Raw genomic sequence first — 15,006 nt, 5'->3', positions numbered from 1 at the left:
GAGCTCAGAGAGAGAAAGCAGATGCCACTTGTAATCCTGGTTCTGAAAGACGTGCCAAAAGAAGTTGTAGATCGCTAAAAGATTTCCGTTTTGATCCCTTTCTGTATGTGCTCTGGGGTGAAGTATGTTTTGAATCTGGGCGATGATGACAGTTTTAGTTTGTGGTAGGTGTAGGGACTGGAGAGAAAAAACAAAGATTCCCCTTGTTAGTGGGGCTGCGGAATGCTTGCTGAAGGAAATTAAAGTCCACTTAAAGTCTTCCTTTGTGAGAATTTTTTCATATGATTCCCTCATGGGGTGACTGCTTGATGAGGGCTTTTGTTCATGTTTTTCATAGGGATAGGATTTTTAGAGACAACACAGACTCTCCTTGTGATACTGATTGTGAAAGGCCTGCCAAAGTAATCTGAACATCACTTAATGACTTCCATTGCGAGAACTTTTTCCTATGGAGCTCAGGGTCAGTGACTGTTCTTGATTAGTGTGGGTAAGATGAGTTATACTTGTTATAAGCCATCTTGTAGTAAACAGGACATGGTTCTGACTTCTCCTGGAGGGTTTAAAATTTATTATGCTCTACCACTGGAAAAGGGAGGAAAAGGGGAAAAGGCTCAACTTCAATACAGTGAGTTTGTATTTTGAAAATTGTCAATAGTTACTGTCTTTTAATGATGATCTACTGAAAAAGAAAGAGGCTAGAAGCTGAGGTACCACCTCAGTAGTCATCATTAATCTTAATTTTGATTTAACTCAAACAGTGAGACACAGTGCCTCACCGATTGAAAGTGTGCAGCAGTACCCGGTTCCTTGACTTACCTCTTGTACTCTTTCTGTGTTTGGGAGTGTTACTTCTTAATTACTTTTCTCAGCATAAGCATATTGTCAGACTATGATATGGGAAACTCATGACTCTACTCATATGTTTTTTCCCTATAGAAAACGGTTAATAATAATAACCAAATAGTTATGTCCCATTCTCTTATTATTGGTTGTAGTCATGGTGCTTCCTTGATCATGTGTGAAGTCTGTTATATCTCTAGTAATCTTTTTTCCTCTTTAGTTTCTAGCATGCTTTTGATCTGCTTTATCAGTAGCACAACCAGTTCTAAACAGTGACACCAGAAGACTGTATTAATTGGCTAAATGTAAGAAAATTGACATTCTCCTCTTTTGTTTCCTTTCTGTATCTGTTACTGATTTTCTACAAACATTATCTACCAAAAGTTTTATCCAGATACAGTCTAGTCTTAGTCCATTAAAATCCTGGTGACATTCATGTCTGGGTTTACAGTCATAACAGTTTGATTTGGTTTTAGGGGGATATTGCTTGTTTCTCCAAGACTTTTTGTGATCTCTCCATCATTTATTCCCAGATCATATCATGTATGTCTTCAGTGGTATATTCTGTCTGGGTTGATGAGCACTTCAGCCGATCAATGCTGTTATTTTCCCTGTGTAAGTGAGTGACATTTGTTCTGAATTCAGAGCCTCCACAGTGAGAAGGATTTTCCTTGGAGATATTTGCCAATACCATTTGGTTCAAATGCCATTATAAACTCAGATTACCATATTGGTCTAATATTTCATCACATTTATACTTGTACCTCTTGGGGAATGAGATCACATTTATTCTCTGGAAATCTGTACATAACCTAGTGGCCTTCCTTTGGAAGTTGTAATCACAGTTTTCTCTGTTGGTTATATGGCACCATAATTTCTAGTTTAAATGTTTTATTTATTTATTTGTTTGTTTGTTTAGATTAACTTAGCTGTTTCAAAATAGCAACTTACTTGCAAGATAGTTGCTAAAATATGGTTGAAATGGTAGTTGGATGCAACTCATTTCTCATATCTATAGTTCCCATGAAAACGTTCTGGATAACTTCCAATTATATTCTCTAGCTGTGTGCTGTTCCCTTGCTAGCAGTAATGTTTTTGTTTTCTAGTCTTTCAAGATTTCTTACGTATTTTGCTGTTTAGTTATGTTTTGTTTGTTTGTTTGTTTTTAAATGCAGATGTTTTACAGCTCTACAGCTGTATCTCCTTCACTGACGGTTGTAGTCCAAATAGTCTACTAAACTTGGTGGGTATATTGTGCCTGATAGGTTCCATCTGCCATCTTGAGTCAGGAAGCCTTAAGAGGTAAGATACTTTATACTACAAGCATCTTACTGAGTTGTTACATTAACTCTTCTTAGCTGCTTCATCCACAAATCAGTTCAACATTGACCCAGTAAGTGACCCACAGTCCCCAGAACTTTCCACCAAGTTCTCTGTGCCAGTGTTTCTTAACATCTTGGTCCTTGGGGAAATGTTTGCCTTATCTCTCAGTTCTCTCTCTGAATGCTTAATTCAATGAATTCTTTCTACCCTCTTCCTCTGTCATCTTCCTCTGTTAACTAATAATCAATCCATACTCCTTGCTTGTTTCTTTCCTCTCTTGGGATGGAAGAAGCCATAAGTGAAAGTTCTTTCAAAACACCCTCAATTTATGATTTCTAACTCTATCCCACTGATTTAGAAAAAGATGTTTAATTAAAAAAAAAAATAAAAAAGCAAACAAAAAAGCCTTTTTTCTTACTTGTTGTTATGTACAAAGAACTAGAAAATTGTCTGAACATAATTGCTATTGGATGGGTCAACTGATTTTTAACTGCATTTTCTGTAAAGGCATAAAAGTAATTAAAAAAATAAAATAAAAGATGAAGTCCCTAAGATCACATTTCTAAAAATCTGAATGTGAGAATGGCATTGCTTTAGAATCCAGGTAATATTTGAATGGGAGAATAGATGAGCATACTGCAATGACAGATGAAGTACAACTGGAAAACCTAACATTGAAAAAGTCAGAATGAAACTAAGTATTTTCACTGTACTTTGAAAAAGAAAAAAAAAAATTCATCCAGGAGAAATGGTTTTGTACATAAATAAGAGCTAATGCTAAATGGCAAGATTTGAAAACAAAAAGAATATTATTTATTTTCTTATTTATTTGCTTATATACCTAGGTTGCTCCAAAAGTAATGCCTCCTGTTTACTTCCATGGAAACTACAAAAGATACGAAGAGCTTAAGTACTTCAGTGTCAGACACCATTCTGTCAGACTGCCCCTCTACTGCCACCTGTCACATGGCAACAAAATGTAACAAAATACTGGTGGGAAGGTTCAAGCTCTACTCTCATACCACTAGCATCAGCCTTGGAGGTTATGGGCCAATGTAATAATGCATTACTTTTGGAGGAGTCCTCACACCACGCTGATAATCTTATCATGTTGTGTAAATCTACTATTGCAGAACTGTCTGTATGGGTGGTACCAGAAATTTAGTGGTGATTGGAGTTGAATCCAGCTGGCTGGCAATCAGTTCCCCAGGGGCTGGTACTACAGTCAATCCTGTTCAGTACCTTTATTCACGAACTGAAAAAAGGCATTGAGTGCACCCTCAAGAAATATGCAAATGACACCAAGTTGGCAGGAAGTGTCGATCTGCCCTGGGGTAGCAAAGCTCTACAGAGGGATCTGGACAGACTGCATCACTGGGCTGAGGCCAATGGGATGAGGTTCACCAAGATGAAGTGTCAGGTCCTACACTTTGGCCATAAAAACCCCTGGCAACTATATAGGTTTGGGGCAGAGTGGCTAGAAGACTGTGTAGAGGCAATGGACCTGGGGTAATTGATTGATGCTCGGCTGAACATGAGACAGAAGTGTGGCTTCTGGCACACTGGCACAGCCAGTGGCATCCTGGCTTGTATCAGAAAGTGTTGCCAGCAAGAGCAGGGAAGTGACTGTACCTCTGCACTCAGTACTGATGAGGCCACACCTCAAGTACTGCGTTCAGTTTCGGGCCCCTCACTGCAAGAAAGACATTGAGGCCCTGTACCATGTGTGTTGAGAGAAGGGCAGCAAAGCTGGTGAAGGGTTTGGAGAGTAAGTCTTATGAGGAGCAGTTGAGGGAACTAGAATTGTTCTGTCTAGAGAAGAGGAAGTTCAGGGGAGACCTTATTGCTCTTTACAACTGCCCAAAAGAAGGTTGTGGCAAAAAAGTGTAGGATGCTGCTCCATATTACAGCCAAATCAAATGAAACATAACAGCATGACAGTTCTTCCCTCATCTGTACAATAATGTAGGTGTATGTTTACAGGCTTCTTAAACATGCAAATTTGTGGTGAAACTGGAATAACTCTAGAAAGAAGAAATCTTTTTAAGGCTGGAGTTTCTATCTATCACCTCAAATTCTCCATTGTCCATACAGCATGTAGCTGTCCATCAACAGACTGCTGACTCGTTTCCAATTTACACATATCTAGCACTATTGCATTTGTAAGGCTTCATTATTCTAAAGTCATAACCTCAGACTTTTTCAGTACAGTTATCCTTACATTATTTGTTATTATGTACTTATTTTCTAATATTATTTTTGTAAATCATTCTGTAACTCTGGTCATTGGCACTGCAAGTCTGTCAAATAACTTCCATAGATCTTTACCATGTTTTCAAAACTCAGCTGTATTTGGTGTAGGCCTGACACCATTTCCTTTCATTGTGCCTTTCAGTTTAAATCATATTTGAAAAATTGTAGTTTTTTATCACTGTGTATATTTTTTATTTTTTTTTTTAATTCTGTTAATTATTTTTGATCTATAGGAGTATATTAGCTCACTTGCTATTCACAGATAGCTGTTATCCCCTCTGATGGTGCCAAGGATGAAATACAACTGCCAGCTTCTTCAATTCACTGCCTCTTCTCAGAAGTTTTGGATTGATTCATGGCTGGTGATGTGAGGCTCATAAAGGAACTGCTTCTCTGCTACCTTTTGTCAATTGCTTTCAGTTTACTGATCACATATTTCTGAGCAAAAGTGACTGACCATCTTTGATCTGGTGGGCTTCTCACCTATTTTTTTTTTTTACTTTTTTCCTTCCAGTACTGTAATAATGGATAAATCTCCATAGGTTTACTGAACTCAGTCTTTGATGATATAATGAACACAAGAACTGGTCAGTAAACATTTCCCTTTTTATTATTATGTGGGTATTCTTTTCCTTGAACCATTGTTTAGTGATAGAATTTTGGTTCATGGTTTTTTCAATTAAAAAAAAAAAAAAAATTTGCTATTTTCTTGGGTCGTGGTTGGCATCACAGTCATTCAAAGCTCTAGTCTGGTGTTTAAGCCAAAGTAACTGGCTGGTGATTCTTAGATCTCATGAAGGTATTCAAAATGGTAATTGTGCTGTTTGTTTCTCATTGTTTCTACTTCTAGAAAGCTCAGCCACAGCACTGGGATTTTATTTTTTTCCCCTAGTGTAAAGTAAGATAATTCTCTGTATCTGTTTAGAAAAAGATTTAGGAAAAATGAGATTGGTCTGCTGCAAAAAGGTTAGTTTGCACTCAGAATTCAATTGAAACCACCTATTTCACCAGATGTCAAAAGCCATAGGCACTTGGTGCTGCTTTAGTTCTGGACTGAAATCAGAGTTGTGGAAGTGAGCTGAGGTAGCTCACTACATGAACTAGTTCTGAACAATTGAAGGATACTCCAAGCATTGTTGACTGTCAGATTTCTTATAAAATATGTCCTGACCTCTCTAATCTGATTTCAAAGTCTGTAGACCTAACTAATATGAGGAAGACCTGCTACTGAAGCAGAGTTTAACAGGTTATTAATAAATAAATAAATAAAATTAAAAATTGAAAATTATGTTTATGGTTTTATTTTTTTATCATTTTAATAAACTTCTCTAGGGTACAGCAGTAATCCTCTCCACAATTTCTCTCACCCCTCATCCCTTCAAATTCATGTATTCCACATTGACTGTTATAACATATGAAGAATGATACTATAAAGAGATGCAGATGTATGTAAAGTTTCCCTGAATATGTTAAAACAGTCAACAAAAACTTGGTAATTTCAACTCCCGCTCATTTGATCTAGTATTAAATAAGCTGCTCTTGGGATATCTTCTTTTTAATCAGTCAGAACACATTTGTATGCTCACATTTATTTATTTATTATTTTTGCGAGGTTCAGTAAGAGTTAAGAGATTCTACTGAAATTGTAGCAGAGATGAGAAACTTCCTCCCCCTTTTCCCTCTCAGGTCATCTTGACCTGCTGATATTTTAGTCATCAGAAGAATGAAACCTAGTTTGCTGTTTAGAACCAGGGTCATTATTAATGGTCATCTCTATAATACAGAGATGAAATTCACTAAGTCTGATGTATTAGAACCAGAATCAATTAAAGATTCTAGATGGGAAAGGTGAGATGTAAAACTTGTCAGAAAATGCTGAAATTATATGAATTTTATTCTGAGGACAATTTTATTTGAGAAAAAGGGGAGGAGTAAGGTGGTGGGAGGAGCAAAGTAGCAGTGATGCATACGTAACTGACATTGTTTCTTTTTACTTAATAATACATCTTATGCCTTTATAAAATATTTGGTAAATCTTGCTGAACTTGTGTAGCAAAAAGGCTGAAAAAGGACAAAGATCTGTTGATATGTGTCACCTTGCAAATACAGAAGCAGTATTGTAGTGGAATTTGTTAGTCATGATGCTGCAGTTCTGTCATTTTATTTATTTTATCTTTAAAATACATAATATTCTATTGACCTTTTTATTAGCAAAAAGAAAACTGCTAAAATTAAAACAAACAAACAAACAAACCAAAAAAAAAAAAAAAAAAAAAGGAAAAAGCCTCTTGAGTCCATTAAGTTCATTGCACGCAATTCTAAAAGAAATAGCTTTGGATTAGTTAGCAATTGAAAATCCCAAAGGAATGGGTTAGCTCTTGTACATGCTACCCAAGAGAAAACAAAATTGTCGCATATTTTGCTTAAGGTGTGGGAGGAAGAATCAAATCAAATAGCATTTTACAAGTGCACGTAATAACTTGAATTTAAAACAAGATATGTATTATTCAAGTAATTCTAAGCACGGTATAGTAAATTTTTCATGAAGGTTAAGAAAAAAACTGACAGAAATATCATTTATACTGAGTGTTTTTGATGCTGAACTTGAAAGTGGGGGATTTAATAGAACTTTTTTTAATACGACAAGACTCAGATAACATCATATTTGGCAAAGTGCTTTATTGGTTTTTGGATTAGAGTTTTTTCATAAATTTTTCTCTTCAAACTAATAAAATTCATGTAGCTGTCAGTTTGGATTTGATCCCTATTTTGTTTTGCCTCAACAGTGTAATCTCAATCAGTCTAACTTATTTTTATGCTGCGTTTACAGGGTATAAAGATGACAAATCATTCATGTCTCAATGCTGGTATTTTATCAAAAGTTTGAATGAGTATCAAGGCTGAAGACAACAGAGAAAGATGAGGCTCAGAACAACAGCAGTTGTGTGACAGCACAGGGTGCACGGATTCTTCTGCCTTTACACCACTGCTTATCACTGTATTATGTTAAGTCCCATACAAATCAGTTCTGAATTGGGTAGTAATTTTTTGTATTTCTAAGCAAAAGTGGCAGAGATCTCTGTTTTAACCTGAGTCTTTCTTCCTCCTTATTGACTGTCATTTCTGATACAATCTCAGCACCTTCTTTAATGTTGTTTTGCGTCCTTGCCTAACTACTGTCAAAAGAGTCAGAACTGGGGGAAAAAAAAAGCTTGGCATGCATTAGAAATAACCTCCTTTATATTGCTTAAGTTAATAGCAGGAACACTATATAAATACATTTGCCATGTCTACATGTAGTTTTATATAGATTTTGAAGGTCTAAGGGGCTGTTTTTTCACCATGCAGCATGTGGGATAGTGATGTCCATATCTCAGATGAGACATGTACATGCCACTGTAGGATGCTATAGTAAGAACTGGACTCTGGTAGCTTGAGACATGGGCTTACTTAGGAATTTCTGGGCTTTTTTCTTTGTTTCCTACGTGTTTTGTTGTTGTTGTTTGTTTGTTTTCTATTTGAATTTAAGTAGACTTTACCTCAACTTTCTTATTCAGTAGTCCTTTATTTCTGATGTGTAAGATGATATTGAGAAGACAAATCCCCTGAGTATCATTTGTTGGCCAGGAAAAATATTTCAGAGGAAGAAGTTGCAGGGAAGCATTTTTCAATTACTGTTTCTTAGTCCCTAACTTGTGATGACTCACAAGTAGGCAGGGATGTTAGCAGTGAATTTATCCTCTGAGGGTCTATCTCAGATGGCATTTGAGATGATTAGAGAATTAGGAGGAAGGATTAGTGTGAAATATCAGGCACAGGAACATCTTGTGCCAAAGTTGGAGGATCAAATATCAACCTTTGGAAAGGAATTGCGAGCTCAGAATGAGAATTATAATAGTCTAAATGAGAAGGCTGGGAGGGATGGGCTTTTATCTGTAGCTTTGGTAATGGAGACCCTGGGTCTTCAGAAGAAAATAGAAGTGACAGAGAATCAAATTAAAATGTAGAACATGAGGTTGTTTGGCATGAAAATGAAAGGCGGGGTATAATTGAAACTAGGGGTGTGATGTAAGAGTTGCTTGAACTTTGTGTTTCATCTGCTATTGATGAGGCGTAAGGTTTTACTGTTTTCCTCAAAATTTCTTATACTGTTAAAAGACCTATATTTGGCAATGATTTTGGTTAAGAATTTATTGCAGCTCCTGTGTTATTTCTTCAGTACGATCTGCGTCTCAAGAGTAGAAGCATTTTTCACCAGTACGGAGTTCTTGGTGTTTGTTTTTTTTAGTTGTCAGACTTTTAGCTTCTTGCTAAAGTACATCTTTGTAATTTCTTTTTAGATACTCAGATATAATTCTTTCTTTTTAGATTTTCTTGAGGTAATGTTGTTAGATCCTCTTCCCAACCAGACTCTTTGTCAGTGTAGTCTTCTGTATCATATCTTGCCAGAGACAGTGCAGATGTGTTTTTTCTGTTTATTTGTTTTTACCAAAAGCGTTTATCTAATATTCATTAAAGTATCGGGCTAATGATTCCTTATAAGCACTACTCACTAAAGGTACCCATTACTAAACAGTCTTTTTATTGTTTAGGATAAATAGAAGCTTCTTGTAATTTTGTTAATTAACACAATAGATTTTTCTGTTAATTATACAGAAATCTTGTCCTGAAATATAAGCAGAAACATAATAGTAATCTTGGATGTGTATAATTCTGGAGTTCCACTTACACATACTCTATACAAATATGTTCAATACATCTTTTTTCATATAGAAATCAGAGTATAGGTGATCATAGATGCTAATACACTAATTATGCACTGTTTTCTTTAAAACTGTGAATGTTTTAACCTAAACCTTCATCTTCACTTAATTATTTATTTTTTTAATCACCTATTTCACATCACTGAATGTGCAGATTTCTTCAGTAAGTGAAGAACAGAAAAGGAAAATCCTAAAAGTACCACTGCCAAATTTAACTGAAGAAGGTGAACAGGAACCAAAATAATTGCAAATGATAAATAGCAAAGAATACAAGTGATAGGAGATATATATATATACATATATATATATAATGTGTCATATAGTCATATATCTCATGGAAAATTGGCAAGTACATGTAAGATAACAGTATAAAAATAAGTACCAAAAATGTGTGCATTTCGGTTCTTTAACATTATAAATAAACAGTGGCCAACAATGAATATATGACCTAGTATTTGTTTCTTGAAAATCTTCACTCCTGTCTAGTGAAGTATCTTCAGTGTTTCTTCACCAGGTGAAAGTGGTATGGCATCAAAGAAGTTTGATTTCTGCTTTGTCACTTACATGTTACAGAGGAACTTGGCCTGAATGTTCTAATGCCCTAAAGTCTCCCTCCCTCTCTTTGACTTTTCTCCCTTTGCTTTCACCTTCTGCCCTGCATATATATGTTGTTTTAATTTTATTTTTTTTAAATATCAACAGTCTCCAGGAATAAACAAATGGATGAACTGAGGCACTCACAGAGCATTTCCAACAGTTGAGCCTCCATCTCTAGAGACTTTGTCCTGTCACTATATGTCAGTCTCAGATGACAATTCTTAGATGAATTTTAGATTTTCACACCTTGATTCTTATATACTGGAATTAATATAGTACCTCAATGCCAGGAAATATTTGTTTGGCCTAGGTGTTATGGTTCAGTAGTCCTAGATCTGATGACAAAGTGTGGTAAAGATGCCAAGGACTGTAAGAATAGTAAAGACAACTACCATCTTTCCAAAAAGAGAGTCTCTCCAGCACTGGGATGAATTGTATTGTCAGTACTAATGCTATATTGATATATAGTCAGTAGTATGGACGTATTATCTCCACTAAGCCTCTTTAATGGGTAGAAAACATTTCAGCTCTTGTCAACCCTGCTCCTTTTTATAAATTCTGAAATTCAGACAAATAAAAAGCATTATGAAAAACTTTATAGTAGCTTTTCATTATTTAGCATGAAAAAGAATTTGCTTGAAATAATCTACTCTCTTCCTAAAATGTTGTATTGTTGGTTTCTTGTTTGTTTGGGTTTTTTTGGTTTTTTTGAGACCAAAGCAAATTTTTATTCTTGCTAGCTATGAAAACCCTGAAACCTCTTTCTAGCCATATTGAAGACAGTATTGTACTGCTGACAATACAGTTGATATTTGTTAGTTTTTGGGAAGTTGATTATATAATGAATTAGGCACAATTGATTTGCTAGGCATCATAACTGAGAATATTTCTCTTAACTGAATTTCAAAGTTTTCATACTGACTATCTGCAGGAGAGTGTGCATGCTACAGTCATCACTATACTTGTCTACTGATTTTAATAGTGTCAGCAGTGACATAAGATATGCTCTGGTCTCCTTAATAGAAGCTGGCCATGTTGAGACTGATGACAATAATAGGTTTTCAAAACCTGCCTGAAGCATATACAAAGCATAACTGTAACACAGGTATGGTAAAATTTAATTAAAAATATATGCATTTGGTTCTCTAGTTCTAGAGGTTTATTACAAAGGACAATCACAGCAAAGACTTCTTAGTTCATCAAGGCTATTATCTGCTAATGATTCAACAAGGTATTGTTCTAAGAAGAAACTCTGTGTTTTAGTGTAAAATTAGTTACCACTTTTAATCATCCCTCTTCCTGTTTTGCTCTCATGAATCTTATTTTCTAGATTATTCTTGTATGTAAAAGGACTTTAACTCCCATACTGTAGGCATAGAAGTCCTTGCATTCATTCATATGGTAGCATTCATTTTCCTAGTGTGTGTCCATATGTAACATTCCAGATGGAAGATAGATTAGACTTGTGAGTCAGCTAGTAACAAACAGAGGTAACTGAGATGTAAATGTCGAAGTCCTATGCTGTCTTACATCCAGTCATGATTTCAGTCACATTAGGTGAAGGACTGAGAAGCTCTGACAGCATCCTCAGAAAGCCAGTTTTTTCTCCACCAGAAGTAAAAACTGAGGCTGAATTCCTTGCAGATATTTTTTGCCCTGTTAAGTGCATGATTTCATGGTTTTAAATTGAAGATACAGCCCTATTTACAAGTTGATTTATTTTTTTTTTTTCATTCACCATTTGATCAGTTTCTTTAGGTTCTGCAAATTTTCCTTGGAGATATTTGTAATGTTTTCCAATGCAGTGTTGGTTGCAAGTTAAATTAATTTACACTTATTTTCCTTTCTGCTATTTGATTTGAATTTTAATATATTTAGCACTAATAAGAGTTTCTGCCTTAAGGAGTTTACAATAAAAATGGGGATACATACAATACGTGATGAAGAATATTTTATTTACTTGCCTCTTGCAGTTATTGTGAAAGCACTTTATTGTAGAATGGGACTTGAGTAGAAGGCAGTTAATAGTTTGGCTTTGTCACAGTTTCTTCCCTATCATGCTAGTCAATGCCTTCAGAAAAATATTGTTGACAATGGCAACGACTACTCGAATTTTACAAAAACTGTGAAACAAATAATACTTAAGGAAGGCTTTTCTTCCTCGTATTTTTTCCATATATCATTTATTTTTCCTCTCCTTAAATTGGTTCTCTGATGAATGAATAGATGTACACAGAGCACTGATCCTTATCTTATTAGCCTTCTGGATCTGATTTTATCTCACTTAGAGACAGAATTTGGCTGCAGCTCAACACTTGCTCCTGTCATGCATGTTACTGGGCATACTAAGAGCTATTTTGTCACTGTAATGGATTGCTGGACTGGGGACCAGCTCATCTCTATTCAGTAAAGTGCTGAGAAATGTGCATACTTTTAGGAAAGTGTCCAAACTGTTAACCTTAGTATTCATTTCAGGGATGAGTGTGTTCTGATTTGCCTTCTTTAACTTTGTGGCCTGTTTGTTTCTTAAATACTGATGAATATTTCTACCTTTGCAAGTCTATTTCTGGGAACTGTTTCCTTCTATGGCAATGAGCTGTGGCCACTTACTCTTACAGCAGAATTGTTTTTGAAGGGCTTAAAATGCTGATGAGAAGATTCCTCACTTTCCAGATGTTGTTTTGTTTTGTTTCATTATGTTTTACCTGGACTCAGACAATCTATGCTAAACCTAATCTATATGTAGTTTAAACATGTAAGCACATTTATCATTGCAGATCAGAAAGACTTATGTATAGATTGCACTAACACTTTCACTTTGTTCTTTCACTTATGGAGCACATTTTGATGTACTTATCAAGGCTTGCAAAGTGAGAATTTTGAAATTACATGTATGCAGATATGTGAACAGAAAATTTAAGACTGAAAAAAATGTATCAGAGGGGAGACTACTATGGTTGGTGTTGATCCACCTGAATGGCATTTGTTTCTGCTGATAATCACAAAAATACGCTTAAAATAGGTTAGATCTATGCAATCTATACTGAGAAGATACTCCTGTTCATTTTATGTAGAAATCAGACTGTAGAGACATAGTACCTAAAGGCCTACAGACATTCTTATTCACTTGCACTTAAAGTTTGCTACTCATGGTGTTTGAGACCCTTCTCAGCGTAAAGTCAGATAATTTTTTTTTATTATTTATTTTTTTTTTTTTTTTTTAAACAGTGATTGGTTTTCATGCTTGGCAGTTTTCTTTGTCCATTCCTTTGATGGTTCACTGGTGTGTGATAAGTAGAAAACTGTAATATTTTTGAAGCTTACATTTTCAGAAGCATTAGCTCAGAGGCCATGTGTGGATCAGCTAGACAGGTTCAACAGCATAAGCAGAAATCAGTATGAGTGGTGCTGCACACCCATTTTCTTTGTGGGAAAAACCGGCCACTGAATCATCCTTGTCAGACAATTTGAGAAGCTCTAGTTGCACAGTTGGGCTCTTTTCTTGGACTTACAGTTGTGAGACTTACTTTGTGTCCAGCTGTCAGAATATTTTATGGATCATGCTTGTAATTTTTCACTTGTCTGAGTTTTCTTCTATTTAACCCTCAGTTCAGTGATGAGGGCTGCAATCCTTTTCTGGCTGGCAGTGAACGTGAGCAGAAAATGCTTGTTTCAAGTGAAAATGTTTGAAAGAAATTTTATTAAGTTGAAACACGTTTGTAGGTGTTCAGTTTTTGCTGCCTTTTTGTTAGTTTGGTTTGTTTCCATTTTGTGTTGTGTTTCTGGTTTTGTTTCCTTTGTCGTTGTTTTATGTTTTTTATGTTTGCTTTCTGAAGTCCCCTAGTATGAAACTACAGTGTTGTTTCCCACTCTGGCTCAGTAACCATCATCTGGGGTTCTTTCTCTGGTTTTGACCAGAAAACCTGCCATAGAGTTTAGAAGCTTTCCTGCTGGCAAAGTATTAAAGCATATTTTATATTCTCACAAAAGGTTTTGATTTGGAAAGATTAAGAACTTGAAATTAACAAATACTGATTTTTAAAACCTGTGATTATATCCAATGAGGGGCATTCATCTCATGCATGAGAACCATGCAAGATTGCATACATTCCAAATCTTTCCTAGACTTTCTGTACTTCCAGAGCTGGGTCTGGTGAGTGATGCAGGATTCATCTTATTTGTAAACTGTTCTCACATTCATTTTATTTCCATGAATGTGTAACAGATGTCACTGAAACAGGGAGTTTCACCAACGTTGTGTGGTTTCCCAGCATGAGCCACCACAATCAGTGTTGTATACAAGGAGGAAAATAAGTCTTAATTAGTCACTCTCCAGCCCTTTACGTTTGCCTAATTATATATTAAATATAAGTCGGTAGATAAAACTACATTATTACAGCATACCAATTGGTACAGCGCTGCTTATAGTTCAAAGTTCCAAACTTCAAGTGCCATGGTCTTGTTGCTCTTTTCAGCAAGAAGGCTGCTAATCAAGAGATCTAATGAATAACATCTGACAGCATCACATTCACATGCATACCATTAATTCCTGAAGTGTTTCATTAATGTTCCAAGTCTGGTTTGCTTTCTTCTCTTCGCAGCAAAGAATGGAGCGGGAAGGGCTCACTAACAGGCCTCCTTTGTAAGAACTTACTGCTGAAATTTTGAAAGAATAAACTGAAGCATCACAAAAAGCTGCAGTTCAAGTTCAGTGATGTGTTAGAACAGTGGAATGAAATCCACTTTCAAAAACATTGGTGTTATGGCTGTGGGACTTTCATATTTTGGCAAAGTATTTCAACACTAAAATGGGACTCGGTTCAGCAGAACTGGTGATGAAGAAAGATAATGGACTTTTAAGGGGCTAAAAGAGTAATAAAAACCAGGTCAGCATTATTGAAAAATAGTTGCTTAAAAACAGAAGAAAAAAAAATTAAAATAAAATACATCAAAATCAACTTCAGTTTAAGTTACCAGGGATATTCATTTACACACTTGAATGTGTAATATTTTTAACATATTTTTCCTCTTAGAAACTTGTAGTACTTTAACATGTAGACAAGGATGTTTACAGTTGCCTTTGAAATATCTGTATTCGGCAGCATCAAAGACAAAATAGTGAACTGCACTGCCTTCTTGTTTCTTCTTGACAGATCTCCCTTCTTTACAATTCTTCTATTGTTTTTGTGGATACGCTGTCGTCTTTCAGTCTTTTTCCTGTGGCTGGAAA

The 15,006-nt window shown here is 35.6% G+C and overlaps 1 protein-coding gene across 4 annotated transcripts in view; it reads left to right on the top strand.

The window, feature by feature from the left end:
* PIK3C2G (phosphatidylinositol-4-phosphate 3-kinase catalytic subunit type 2 gamma) overlaps positions 1-15,006 on the top strand; it is a 270,420-nt gene that overhangs the window by 47,954 nt on the left and 207,460 nt on the right. For 3 of the 4 annotated variants that reach the window (XM_085543196.1, XM_085543202.1, XM_085543171.1), the window contains exon 2: positions 2,016-2,142. The exons of the other annotated variant lie outside the window; for it this stretch is intronic. The gene's annotated coding sequence lies outside the window, so the exon portion shown is untranslated. The remainder of the gene's footprint in view (positions 1-2,015; positions 2,143-15,006) is intronic. 4 annotated transcript variants of the gene reach the window in all.

The sequence above is a fragment of the Coturnix japonica genome, chromosome 1 (genome assembly GCF_054131305.1).
Source record: "Coturnix japonica strain WE chromosome 1, WE-NBRP24, whole genome shotgun sequence".
Classification (NCBI taxonomy): Eukaryota; Metazoa; Chordata; class Aves; order Galliformes; family Phasianidae; genus Coturnix; species Coturnix japonica.
Note: the sequence above shows the minus strand (reverse complement) of the source record. Positions and strands in the feature narration are given on the sequence as shown.